Source organism: Panthera tigris, chromosome B3 (assembly GCF_018350195.1).
Source record: "Panthera tigris isolate Pti1 chromosome B3, P.tigris_Pti1_mat1.1, whole genome shotgun sequence".
NCBI lineage: Eukaryota > Metazoa > Chordata > Mammalia > Carnivora > Felidae > Panthera > Panthera tigris.
In genome coordinates, this window is record NC_056665.1 from 137,995,864 (window position 1) to 138,009,210 (window position 13,347).

The window sequence follows — 13,347 nt, forward strand, 5'->3', positions numbered from 1 at the left end:
TGCTGTCCCCACAACAGACGAAACCCTAAGGTCGTATCTCAGGTCTGCCCTAAATTCACAAAACCCCTGCAATTCTGTGCTCCAAGCCCCTCAGGGTAGGGGTGAAGAAACAGTCTCAGCACAGGGACATAACCCCAGCCAAGCCCTTCGCTCGCCATCGGGGGAAATGTCTCAGCCTCTCTAGGACTCAGGCTCTGTCATGTATACACAGGGAAGGTTCAAATAACTGAGTCTAGGTTGGAGGAGTGGGGGGAACTAAGGGCTTTGGCTTAAACCAAATTCAGGAAGATACTGGCCAAGCAGGGACCAAGCAGGGGAAACAGCTGTGCCATGTGGTCCCTACTAACATAATGACTGTGTCTGGCCTGAAAGTTCAGAGGGGGTCAGAGGGTAATGCCAAGGACTGGTTTTCAGAATGAAAGCAGAATCTCCTCTGTGAGTTCACTGCTGCCTCCCCTGCACAGAGAACCACACTCAGCATAACGCAGGCACTTCTCGGTTTTTGCTGGATGACTGGATGGATGGATAGATGGATGGATGGATAGATGGATGGATGGATGAGTGGATGGATGGATGGATGGATGGATGAGTGGATGGATGGAATGATGTGAGGATGGATGGATGGATGGATGGATGAATGGATGGATGGATGGAATGATGTGAGGATGGATGGATGGATGGATGGATGAGGGGATGGATGGAATGATGTGACGATGGATGGATGGATGGATGGATGAGGGGATGGATGGATGGATGGATGGATGGATGGATGGATGGAATGATGTGAGGATGGATGGATGGATGGATGGATGGATGACTGAATGGGTGGATGGATGGATGGATGGATGGATAGATGGATGGAATTACTGAATCAAAGACACCCATCTGAAAAGGCTACATACTGTATGGTTTCAATTATATCACATTATGGAAAAGGCAAAGCTAGGGGATTGTAAAAAGAGAAGTAGTTGCCAGGGATTAGGGAGAGGCAGTGAAACTAATCTTACGATGCTGTAGTGGGAGATACACGTCATTATACATTTGTCCAAACCCGTAGAATATACAATGCCAAGGGAACCCTGTGGATGTTGGGTGATAATGATGTATCAGTATAGGTATTCATTGTAATAAATGCACCACTCTGGTGGGGGATGTTGATCACAGGGGAGGCTGTGCATGTGGGGGGGGCAGGGAATATATGGGAAGTCTCTGTACTTTCTGCTCAATTTTTCTGTGAACCTAAAACTTCCCCCAAAATACAGTCTAGTTTTTTTTTAAAGCACACAAAGTGTGTTGCTTTGAGGATTCAGACTATCTCAAGACCATGAGTCAAATGATCAGAACTTACTAAGATTTGACTCCCTGAGTACATCACTTCCAATGCCTACCCAGTCTAGGAATCCCTTGACCTGTGAGTATCTTTCTTAGTGCACACACTTCCAGGGATGGGGAGCTCCCTTCTTTACCAGGCAGCCCGCTCCATCTCAGGAGAGTTCTACTGTTAAAAAGACCTTTCTTAGACTGGAGCGAAACTCTTCTCCTACTGAGCGATGGGCCACTTTCTAGTTCTTGGGGCTGGACTGTCCAACTCCAGTCCTTATAGGTCCTTTCGGAGCTAAGCCTCCACAGCCCCTTAACCAAGACACATTTTCTACTGCAAACCCAAACAGTCAGCTACTTCTTTGACTCTGTCATCAAAGTGGGGATCTGTGGGGTCCTGCAGGCTAGAAAAATAGAAGCCCCGGCAAAATCGTCACAGCACAAAGCGGTGTGGAACACACATGAGCTCTGAGTTCAAATCCCGACTGCTTCCTCCTTAGGGACGCTCTCTGAGTTTGTTTTCTTGGGTGTGCAATGGGGATAATCATTTCTATGTCTGAAGGCCATGGTGAGTTTTAACTCAGAGGGTGTTGTGAGGTGTGAGCAGGTATCGGAATCACTGCAGGTGCCCACCTAGCAGAGGTGGATGGATGGATGGATGGATGAATGGATGGATGGATGGATGGATGGATGAATGGATGGATGGGTGGATGGATGGATGGATGGTTGGATGGATGGATGGACGAATGGTTGGATGGATGGATGGGTGGGTGGATGGATGGATGGGTGGATGGTTAGATGGGTGGATGGATGGGTGGATGGATGGATGGATGGATGGATGGATGGTTGGATGGATCAATGGTTGGATGGATGGATGGGTGGATGGATGGATGGATGGATGGATGGATGGATGGATGAATGGATGGATGGGTGGATGGATGGATGGGTGGGTGGGTGGATGGATGGATGGGTGGATGGTTAGATGGGTGGATGGATGGGTGGATGGATGGATGGATGGATGGATGGATGGTTGGATGGATCAATGGTTGGATGGATGGATGGATGAATGGTTGGATGGATGGATGGATGGATGGATGGATGGGTGGATGGATGGATGGATGGATGGATGGATGGATGATTGGATGAATGGATGGATGGGTGGATGGATGGATGGATGGATGGTTGGATGGATGGTTGGATGGGTGAATGGATGGATGGATGGATGGATCTGGGACTATCAGAGGTGTGGTCTTTGCCCTGCTGTGGGGCCACTACATCTTGGGAGTTCCCAGGGAAAAGAGCATCCCAGTACACACGTGCTCATGCTCCCAGACACCTCATCCTTGGGTGGTGACAGCAGGAGCCCCATCGTACTTCCCTTCGGGGCCTAACCTTTAGGTTTCCACCCTCCATCACCCCCAGCACCTGCGGGCCTCCTGACCTCTGTGGAGCCCTGTCAGGTGGGGCACAGAGAGCTGGCTTCCAGACCACAGTCCAAACTCACGAGACAGCAGAGCGACCTCAGACAAGTCACTTGGTTTCTCTGGGCCTCATGGGTCCACACTTGAAAATCAGCGGTACCTGGACGGGACACCTCGCAAGATGTCATAAACTGTAGAGTGCCTGTCACTTCTGTGGTTGTTATTGTGCTGATTTGTACCCGTGACACCTCTTCTCCTCCTCTTCCCTGCGGGTTCCCTGAGCCACTGCAGTCCAGTGTGGGCACTGCCCGATGGGGAAAGACTAAGCCACTTCCCAACGCCGCTGTGCGTCAGAGTCACGTGGAGCCTGGTCCCCTCCTCCCACCACCTGCAGACACCCAGGCTTTCCCCTGGGACTCTGACTCCTCCCAGCTGGTGGGCTTCTGCCCACACCTGGGAGACAAACTGCCTTTGCAAAGGGCTTTCTGAGGGGAACAAACTTGAGGAGAAATCAGGCCCTGTCCAAGCCACCCTCCCCAGGCCCTTTCTCTCAGTCCTCGCAGCTAAGAGACGTGGGTCCCGTAAACCGTGAGCACCTGGGACCCATCATGGTCCCCCCCCCCTCAACTCAGGAACGGGCAGAAACCCCGTCCTGAGAACTGGGAGAGTCCAGACATCTCCCAGCCTGGCAGCTTGGGCCTCGACTGCTAGGACTCATCATGCTGGGCCTCCCTCCCCACCCTACTGGATCCCCTCCAGGGAAAAGATAGAGCCCAGCGTGGGTTTACCTACTGCACACTGGGACACACCTGCAGGGCAAGGTGACAGCCTGATCCTGTGGGGAGGCTCTCTGGGGTCCTTCCAGAGCCCCTGCAATTGGACCTGCCTAGCATGCCCCCCCCCCCCGCCGGGAAGCCCAAGGGGAGCAAAGGGTGTTGCCTCCGGGTTGAACCTTGGGCAAGCCACCCCCTCTCTGGACCCCCACTTTGCCAATTAGTAAAGCGAGGGCAGCAGAAGGGGCCTCTGGGCTCTCTTCTGACCGGAAGTGTCCGGCAATGAATGGCTAGGATGCAAGGACAGGTGGGAGAGGTACAAAGGCGGGCCAGGTGGGGACAGGGGTACGGGTGCGCTCAGCAGGGGCAATGGCCGTGGGCAAGGTGGGTCTGCACACATCATTTGTGGCAGCCAAAGCAGTGGGAAGCAGGAGACACACGAATTGGGGCGCGTGGAGGCAATAGACTCCCAGGTCAGCGATGCCTCGCCCCTCCCTGCTCCTTCCTTCCCTGATTCCCCTCCTCCTCCTGGTCCTGAGGCCACCGCGAGGATGGAATCCCGGCTGCACTCCTCCCCAGCCGTGTCACCTGGGACCACCACTTAGCCTCTTCTAGCCTTGGTTCATTCCTCTACAAATAATAATAGAACTGGAAGCCTCCTGAAAGGAGCTGGGAAGTGCCTGCTCTGTCTGGGGTCTCACCCAGGCATTAAAACAGCAGCGGGTGGCTGGCTTGTTAAATGCACAGGCGACCATGATGTGGTGCTTTGGGGATGCTCCCGTGTCCTCCTCAAACAATGAGAGGCGCCTGGGTGGCTCAGTGGGTTGAGCGTCCAACTTCAACTCAGGTCACGATCTCACCATCCATGAGTTCGAGCCCCGCATCAGGATTTGTGCTGACAGCCCGGAGCCTGGAGCCTGCTTAGGATTCTGTGTCTCCCTTCTCTCTCTGCCCCTCTCCCACTCGCTCTCTCTCTCTCTCTCAAAAATAAATAAACATTTAAAAAAAACCCAAAAACCTAAAAGAGGATGCCTGGAAGGAGCCTCGAGAAACCCAGAAGAGCACCTCTGGGAGGGGGAGGGGTCAGAGCCAGGAGGCAGGTTTCCTGGTCGCTCCACACACTTTCGTAAAAGAATTTCATAGAATTTCATGGAAATTCTTATCATGAGCATGCATATCCCTTTGCAGAAATTTCAATATAGTAAACAAAATGAAAAAGAATGCAAATAAGGAGCCAAAGTCCTCCAGGTTGCCCGTTTCCCACACCCTGGGTCTGTCCTACAAATGAAGGGAGGGGACAATTCACACACTGGCACCTGCCTCCAGGAGCCTGTGCAGGGGAGGGGCAGTGAGGGGACAATTCACATGTTGGTACCTGCCTCCAGGAGCCAGTGCAGGGGAGAGGCAGCAAGGGAACAGGAGGGACCGCAGGGTGGCGGGGCAGGTGGCCCTCTGGTCCATTCTGTGACTATTGGGGGAAGTGCGTTCACTGAGCATCTACTATGTATGGGCTCTGTGCTGGGCACTTGGATGCTGCTAGGGACCCCAAAACTGCTTGCCATACTCAGATTCTGGGGAGGAGTTTTTCTAAAAAAAAAAAAAAAAATTTTTTTTTACTTGTCTGTGCATTCCAGTCACATTAATCCCATCAAATAATCCCAGAAAGGAAAAGATGTTACAGACAAGATGACTGTGATCAATGAAATCAACTAAAGTCTAAGGTATGGCTAATAAATTGTTGTAATTTTGAAGCTTAATAACTGTTTAGAAAGGATTCTTTAGATTAAAGAAAAGGTAATGATCTGGCAGGACTAAGCTGGTCCCATCAGGGAGAAAGAACTTTCTTAGACTAGCACAGAGCAGGGCTGCAGGGACGAGGTGACCCAGAACCAGACCTAACAGCACCCTCCTGGCTCGTGGGGCCCGCACCTGGGTAGGCTCAGCCAGGCATCCTGAGAGACCAGACTCTGCAGTGACAGTAAGAGGCATCTGGCCATCAGAAGCCACAGTCATTAAGCCCTGGAATCCCCGGAGGATGGCCTCTGGCCTCCTCGAGAAAACGTGTTCCAAGGAGACCTCTTTGTCACTACAGACAGATTTGGGACTTTCGAGGCTTCTTCCCCTATGGGCCTCACCGTGCAAGCCAGCACCCACGTCCTAAAGGCTCTGGGGCACGGATGGGACTTCACTTCTCAGCTCAGCAGCCCCGAGCCGCAGGCCTTCCCCAAGGGAAGAGGGTCCTTTCCCAGGGGGGCCCATGGCAGCCATTCATAGACCTACAACTCTCTGCAAAGTCAGCTCCTTTGAAGGTCTATCTGGTCGCTGAGAGTAGGCTTCTCAGCAGGTGGCCTCCGGCCGCTACAGCCCCTGGGCAGGGGTGGGGTGAGGGGGACACTGGCCTGCTGGCCCGCAGCCCAGCATTCTGACCCAGGCTTGGCCGATGGTTTGCTGAGATACGTAGGGCAAGTCCCGGCTTTCTCTGAGCCTCTCCTCTCTCCCCTGCACCAGGGGAGCCTGTCCACAGCCGTCGTGCTGCCAATAGAGCAGGACGGTGCGTGCAGGTGCCCACACAATGCCAGGACTCCTCTTGTCCCGGCGTCCCCGAGCCACTTACTGACAGTGCTCTGGGCTCCGCAGCTCAGACACCTGCCCAAGAGGCACGCAGAGCCTGGTGAGAGAGAGAGTCAAGGGCCCAAGAAACTCTGACACTGCACTTTGCCTCTGTGACCCCCGGTGGCATCCCCAGAGGATGCTGGACAGTCACACACAAGGCTTATTTCCAAGCGTCCTAAATCCAGTGCCAAATGGTGAGGTCTCCTCTCTTCCCGTCCTGGGCCTCTGTTGTCACCCACTGATACACACACACACACACACACACACACACACAGACCACACACATGCACACATGCACACTGCCTCTCTGCTGCCTCTTCGGCCCCCCATCCAACTTGTGACATGTCACTAGAGTCTGAGTCGCCTTTGTGGGCAGTTTTCAGTTCCTTTCCCATGAGGGTCCAAGACCCAAGCTAAGTGGAAGGTACGACTCACTGGGAAAAGAGGTGGCAGTGGGGTAGACTGGGCCATTACTCGTGCCACAAGTATATCTCGGCCCCACGCCTGGGCTCCCTTGCCGCCTAGAACTGCCTTAAGTATTCCTCCTGGTAAACCCACTAAGCAGGAATGGTATAACCACTGGAGGGTCAAGGAAATGTCTCCGGAGGCAAAACAGAGCTAGTCAGAGGCCAAGCTAGGCTGGGCTGGGCTGGTTCTTCCCGTGAGGACATCACGCCTCCCTGCCTAGGCAAGGGCATGAGGAGAGGGACCCCACTGTGGGTGCTTCCCACAGCGGGACGTAATACTGGCAGCCCCAGCTGGGTGCTAACAGCCCTGACGGGGACACCTTGCATGTCCCTGGCCCTGGACACCTGTTTACTGTAAGAATAAGTACCAGCCATGGAGATTTTCCTTGCAAGAGACCTGGGGAACTTCTCCCGAGAGTCCGTTCGGACTATGGGGGCTGTGGCTGAAGGGGCAGAGGTGGGGCCACCAAGGGTATTCTCCGCACAGAACCGCCCTTGGATCTGGCGGGGACGTTGGAAGTGACTATTATTCCTGAAGCAGAAAATGGAGCCGAGGCTTAATGAGCGTGAGGAGTGATCCTCTGGGTTCTCACCACAACCCACACGCTGGCGATAAAGCGCCGTGTCCTACAAGTGGGGGGACCCAGACCCAGAGAGGGGGGGCCCCTGAATTGATGTCCCACTATGAATAAATGTCGGAGCTGGGATCTGAATGCCACCAGTGAGGCTCTGTCATCCAAGGTCTTTCATTACACAGCTCTGTTATCTCACAGGTCAGAGCTGACCTGCCCTAGGGTGACGAGCTGAAGCAGCTGAATAAACCAGGGGCGGGGGGGTGGGAAGCGGAGGCAACACACAGAGGAAGGAAAAGCAGGCTGCTTTCAGGTCTTCTGCAAATACACCAGACCCCAACAGAGGAACATCTACACACTTAGGAGGGAAACAGACTGTGGTTCTGAATGGTCCTCCCTGAGCAAAGGCAGCAGACCGACAGGCTCACGTCTAAAAGGGCTCACAAAACACGCTATCTCTGCCACCGTCGTGAAAAAAAAAAATCACTCAAAGCCGTAACCCAGGCAACAGAGGCACGAGTCAAAATCAAGAACACAGATCAGGAAAGGATTTGCTTCTGCCTTTTCCTTTTGTTTCCTGGGGACCCCAAATTCAGGAAATCGGTCTGAGCCCTTGACATTGAGAGGCTTGTGCCCGGCAGGAAACCGCATCTTTCTAGGACGGCCCTCCCCGTCCCCAGTACTCATCTGGGTACTTTTCCTTGGGTTTTAGAAGCCTGCTGAATCCACCTGCTTGGAGCTGGTGGTTGGGTAAACAGGAAACCACTGAAGAAACAGTTCATAAATACTTTAAACATGTCATTTAAAATGAAAACATGATTGCGTATTTATTTACCAGTTTTTATGTAAGCAAGTCTTTCGCTTTGAACGCAAGTTGGCTGATTATCTTCCTTACATATAAGCTAGCCCATGATTCATTCCCTATTTTTTTTAAATAGGAGAAAACACTCAGTTTATTCAAATATCTTGGTTACAAAAGTAATATATATTCTTCATAGAAAAATTGGAGGCTACTACAAAGAATAAAGAAAACACAAAAGCAACCCAGGATCCCAGGCTCAAAGGCAAACACCATTAGTTAATAATTTGGTATCTTGCCTTTCAGATTTTTTTCCTATTGTGTTGTCTATACAATTTATGCTCTGCTTTTTCTCCTGCTTGACATGATGTCAGAAATATTCTCTCTCTTTTTTTGGCAAAGGCTTTGGAGCATAATTTTTAACATATATAACCAATTTCCCAATCCTAAGTGTTTCAGTTTTTCTTTTTTTTTCCTCTTCTAAATGCTGATCAACATGTCTGTTTTCCTGTCCTTTGATCATTTTCAGAAATGCCAAGCAAAACAGGAAGGGAATTAGGTTCTTGATGTGTTTCAGCAAACGATCCAAAAATCGGATTTTCTGGAGACAGGTGTAGGAACCTGCCTGACCCTATTCAGAGAAGATACCCAGGCCACACCTGCCTGCCTTTCTCAGTCTGAGACCGGCCCATTGAACACTGCTTTCATGCCCATTGCTTTTATGTTGGATTGGCCCTGAGGGGTGCCTACAGAAATTGGAGCCAGGGAGCCAGAGACTGAAGACAAGGGATCTGGTATCTCATCAATGCAAACTCCTACTAATAGCAATCCCTGCTGAGAACATGTTAAAAACCAAACCCCTTTCCCCAATAAGGAAACTGAGTCTCAGAGAGGCTACGGGACTTGGCAGTAAGCAGGCACACAGAACCGTGGCCCCCATTTCCCCTGTGGCAGGCTTCAGCGTAGACTGTGTGGGAAGGTGAGCATTTTGGGTGCGGCCCGTGCCTGGCACAGATTCAGAGTGGGCCAGGCAGGGCACCTCAGAGGCTTTTGTTTCTAGTTCCCAAACCGTGAAATACAAGGGGCCTAGGCAAGCTCGTGCATGTCAGAAATTCTCCTGGATCCTGACTCGGGAAGTGGGAATTCTCCACCTGCTTTAGCACCAGAAATGATAAACCCTGGGGTCCTGTTGCCTCCCCCCTCACCCCGCCTCTCCCCTGGAAGGGTCTGCGAAGGTATTAGAGCCCTGGGCGAGTCGGCAAGACCCCTAGTCAGCTGAGCTGTAAACCTTCCTCGGCAGGGTTACATGAAGAGATAACAGCGGTCTTGTGTTCGACCCCCTTCTCCACCGCACCCGTGCCCCAAGAAGGAGGCAGCCTGGTGGGGCAGAGTAAGTGAGGACGTTGGTTTAAGGCCATACTCTGCACTTCACAGCTGGGTGGTCTTCCGGGGGTTGGTGACCTCTCTGAAGTTCATCTTGCACCCAGAAGTCGGATGCTGTCATACCCAGCATAACCGTCTCACGGTGCTGCTTGGAGAAGTCGGGGAGATCAGGTCTGTGAATCACCTGACACAGAGTTGACAGCTCTCATCCCTTCTCACGGATGGATTGAACCTAAGTGTCTCAAAACAGAAAGGCCAAGGGCGAACAGGGCCGCAGCTTTGGATTGGGCCGCCATAAGCAGTCCTGGGGCCTCGACCTGTAGAGTTCAAGAAATTGTGGTCCAAATACACCAGAAACACTGCCCAGACTCTACTAGAACACCTCCAGTAACAGGAAAAGCATTGCAATTCGGCAAAGCCTCTGTCAGCTGCTACCCTGCCTGCCAGGATCGGGGATTCAGAGAAGCAAGGACCCTGTCCTATGTTCCAGGGACTGATAATATGGCAGTCGGGATGGGCGTAAAGGTGCAAAGAGAAAGAAAAGACTGTGTGTGTGTGTGTGTGTGTGTGTGTGTGCGTGTATGGTGGGGAGGGGGGTAATCTGAGCCTGTTTTGTTGTTTATCAAAATGAGGACAATCCTACGAGCCCCACCCTCCCTACAGGACTGAGGGAAACCCAGGTACACGGGGGCACTTTGGCACAGAGTCCCAGCCCTGGCTTGGCCACCAAACTCCTGAGGCTGTTTCCTCACCTGTAAAATGGGGCTATCCGCGCCCACTCAGAGTCTTTCTGAGGATCAAGTGAGTTAACGCTGCTTCTGCGCTCAGAACGCAGCGGGCGCACGGCACATGCTACGCACGTTTGCTGCCGACGTCACCTTCCGCGTCACCTTCGTCACCTTCGTCGTCATTCGTCCTTCCGTCAAATATTTCCCAAGCGCCAGCCCCGGGGGCCAGGGCCGGTGGAGGGGAAGTCAGAGGCGTCTCACACGGTTCCAGCACACCCGGCCTGGCAGGGAGAGAGACGGTCGGGGCGGCTGTGGACACAGAGTGAGCTCAGACATAAGGGGAGCACAGGGGCTGGGAGCCTCGCTGCAGGGAGAGCTCAGCCGGGGCCCCAGGAGGCCTCCTGGAGGAGGGGATATGAAGCTGAATGTGAAGGATAACAGGAGTTGGAAGGGCTCCTCGAGGAGCGGGAATGGGCAGAAGGCAGGGGGCACACCTCTGCCCAGGGCGTGCGCCGATGGTTACATGCTTAGGAACTTTGTGAGCTCGTTGAGCATCACATCGGGCTTGAAATCAACCATGGCAGGAATCAACTCACCACCACGACAATCTCCAAAGGCTACACAATGAGGCCTTTCTCTCCCAGAGAGCCCGTTGTTAACTTTTGCTGGCACACCACCGCCTCTGGCTCCTCTCCGTTGGCTGGACAAGCCACCCTCGTCCGGACAGACGTCCCAAGGGCTAAGGGCAAGTTCAAGTGAGCGGCGGGAGTGTTTACTGAGAAAGTGCTCACTGGGAGTCTACCCCACGCCAGGGCCTGGGGTTGGGGGGTGGGGGTGGGGGCGTGAATCGGTCCCTGGGGGGATTTTTCTCAGGCACCAACTTCCCACACCAGGACAGACAGACCCGGAGGGAGGCTGTAAATCGGTGACAGAAGGCAGACAGGGCAGGAAGCTGACAGAGCTTTGCACCAAGGGAAGCAGCGACATGGACAAAAGGCAGAAAACCTTAAGAGTTTCTTTTAGTCGCGTCCGGCTTCTGAGGAGGTGAAGGATCACCTAGATCCGCAGGTGGAGGGACCACACAGGACGCACCCTCCACGCTACGAGCCCCTTCAAGGCCACTGACCCATCCTGCTCACCACACCCCACCCCCTCTGGAGCCCACTCCGCCCTGCATCTCCCCTCCCGCATCTCCCCCTCCCACCATCTCCCTCCTGCCCCACCTCCTCCGTCTCTGCTGCCTGGCTGCCTCAGCCCCCTGACTCTCTGCCTCCGGATTAAGGGAACCCCTCGAGCCGTCCAGATGACGGTGCCAGTCACACCCCAACAACACCATGCTCTGGCCGTCCGGGCATCCCAGCCGAAAAGCCAGGAAGATGAGATCGATGCATGAAAGCGGTATGGGGGAGATCACCTGGTGGGACTGCTCCGGGCCAAGGCCTCAGGTGATCGCCTCCTCCAGGAAGCCACCTGTGCCCCGCACCCTTGGGCGTACCCCAGCCAGCTGGGAGCTACCGAGGGCACCTGCTGGCTCTAGTTTACCATTAGAGTGGCACCATAAAGAGAGACAGCGCAGCAAGGCACCGGGGTTCAAATCCTGGCTCCACTAGGTACCGGCCGTGTGACTCTGGCTTCTGCTTTCTCATCTGTGAAATGGGACCAGTAGTCAGACCTCCATCTAAGGTGGTTGCGGATTTCCTGGCCGACTCTTGATTTCAGCTCAGGTCATGATCCCAGGGTCATGGGATCCAGCCCCGTGTCAGGCTCCCTGCTAATCATTCTCTCTCCCTCTGCCCTTCTCCCCTGCTTGCGCTCTCTCTCCCTCTCAAATAACACACACACACACACACACACACTGTTACGATTAATTTAGCCCGCTTCTTTTTCCTTTTTTTTTTTTTAAATGGGACTACTAGAAAATTTACATTACTTTATGTTTCAAATTAAATCTCTACTAGACAGCACTGCTCTAGGCTGTGGGAAACCCTAGACAGCCAGGTTTCACGAACAAGCGAACTGAAAGGAAGAAAACACAGAGTGAGGGATGCCAGGGGAACCTTTAAATTAAAAGAAACGTAAGAGACACATCAACCAACCCAACGTGACAAATAACTCGGGTCCTGATTCAAGAAAATAGCCGTGGGGAGCCTGGCTGGCTCAGCCGGAGGGGCATACGACTCCCGATCTCGGGGTTGTGAGTTTGGGCCCCACGTTGGGCATGGAGCCTACTTAAAAAAAAGAGGGAGAGAAAGAAAAAATAACTTGGGAAAAAATATGAAATCGTGAGGCCATCAGAAATTGGAACACCGCCTGGAGAGTTGATGCTAGTAAGGAATTACTGCTGATTTCTGGTAGATGTGAGCATATGGATGCACAGTTAAGCTTCTTGAAAAGAGTCCTTATGTGTTAGAAACACCCTGAGGTAGTCACGGAACAGATAGGCACGTGAGAGTTGCTTGAAAACTTACAGGAAGGGTTGGGTAGGTTTTGGTGTGGAAGACACAAGAGTGACCGTGAATTGGCAATTACTGAAGCCGGGTGATGGGCACAGAGATTCATGATGGGAGCCTGTCGGCTTGTATAGATCTTCAAAAGTTGCCCTAAGGGGCCCCGGGGTGGCTCAGTCGGTTAAGCGTCTGACTTCGGCTCAGGTCACGATCTCGAGGTCCGGGAGTTCAAGCCCCACGTGGGGCTCTGTGCTGACAGCTCGGAGCCTGGAGCCTGCGTCGGATTCTGTGTCTCCTTCTGTCTTCTGCCTTTGCCCTGCTCGTGTGCACGTGCTTGCACTTGCTCTCTCTCTCTCTCTCTCTCTCAAAAGTAAGTAAATATTAAAAATTTTTTTTAATTAAAAAAAAAACTTGCCATAAGAATAAGCTAGAAAACGAAAACAAAAACACAAACCAGGGGCTCTGCCTAGGTTCAGATCCCGGCTAGCCATGCCTCAGTTTGCTCATCTGTGAAATAGGGACAGAACAATGGTCCCTACACTGCAGAGAGGTGCAAAGAAAATAGATTTGTTTTGCAGGTGCTTTATACCCTGTCATTGGCCTTCACACTACCTTTTTATGGGAAGCTATTCCCAGTTACCCAAGGGGCCAGGGCTCCTGCCACAGGTCATCAGCCAGACAAACCCAAGACACGCCCAGGTTTCCCTGCATCCCGAGTCCCAGCATGATATCCTTACCTGTGCTGGGGACCCGGGGCCAGCTTTTCCCATCCTCTCTGCTTCTCTGGCCTTGGGAGACTCAAGGCCAGTTCCTTTGCAGATCAA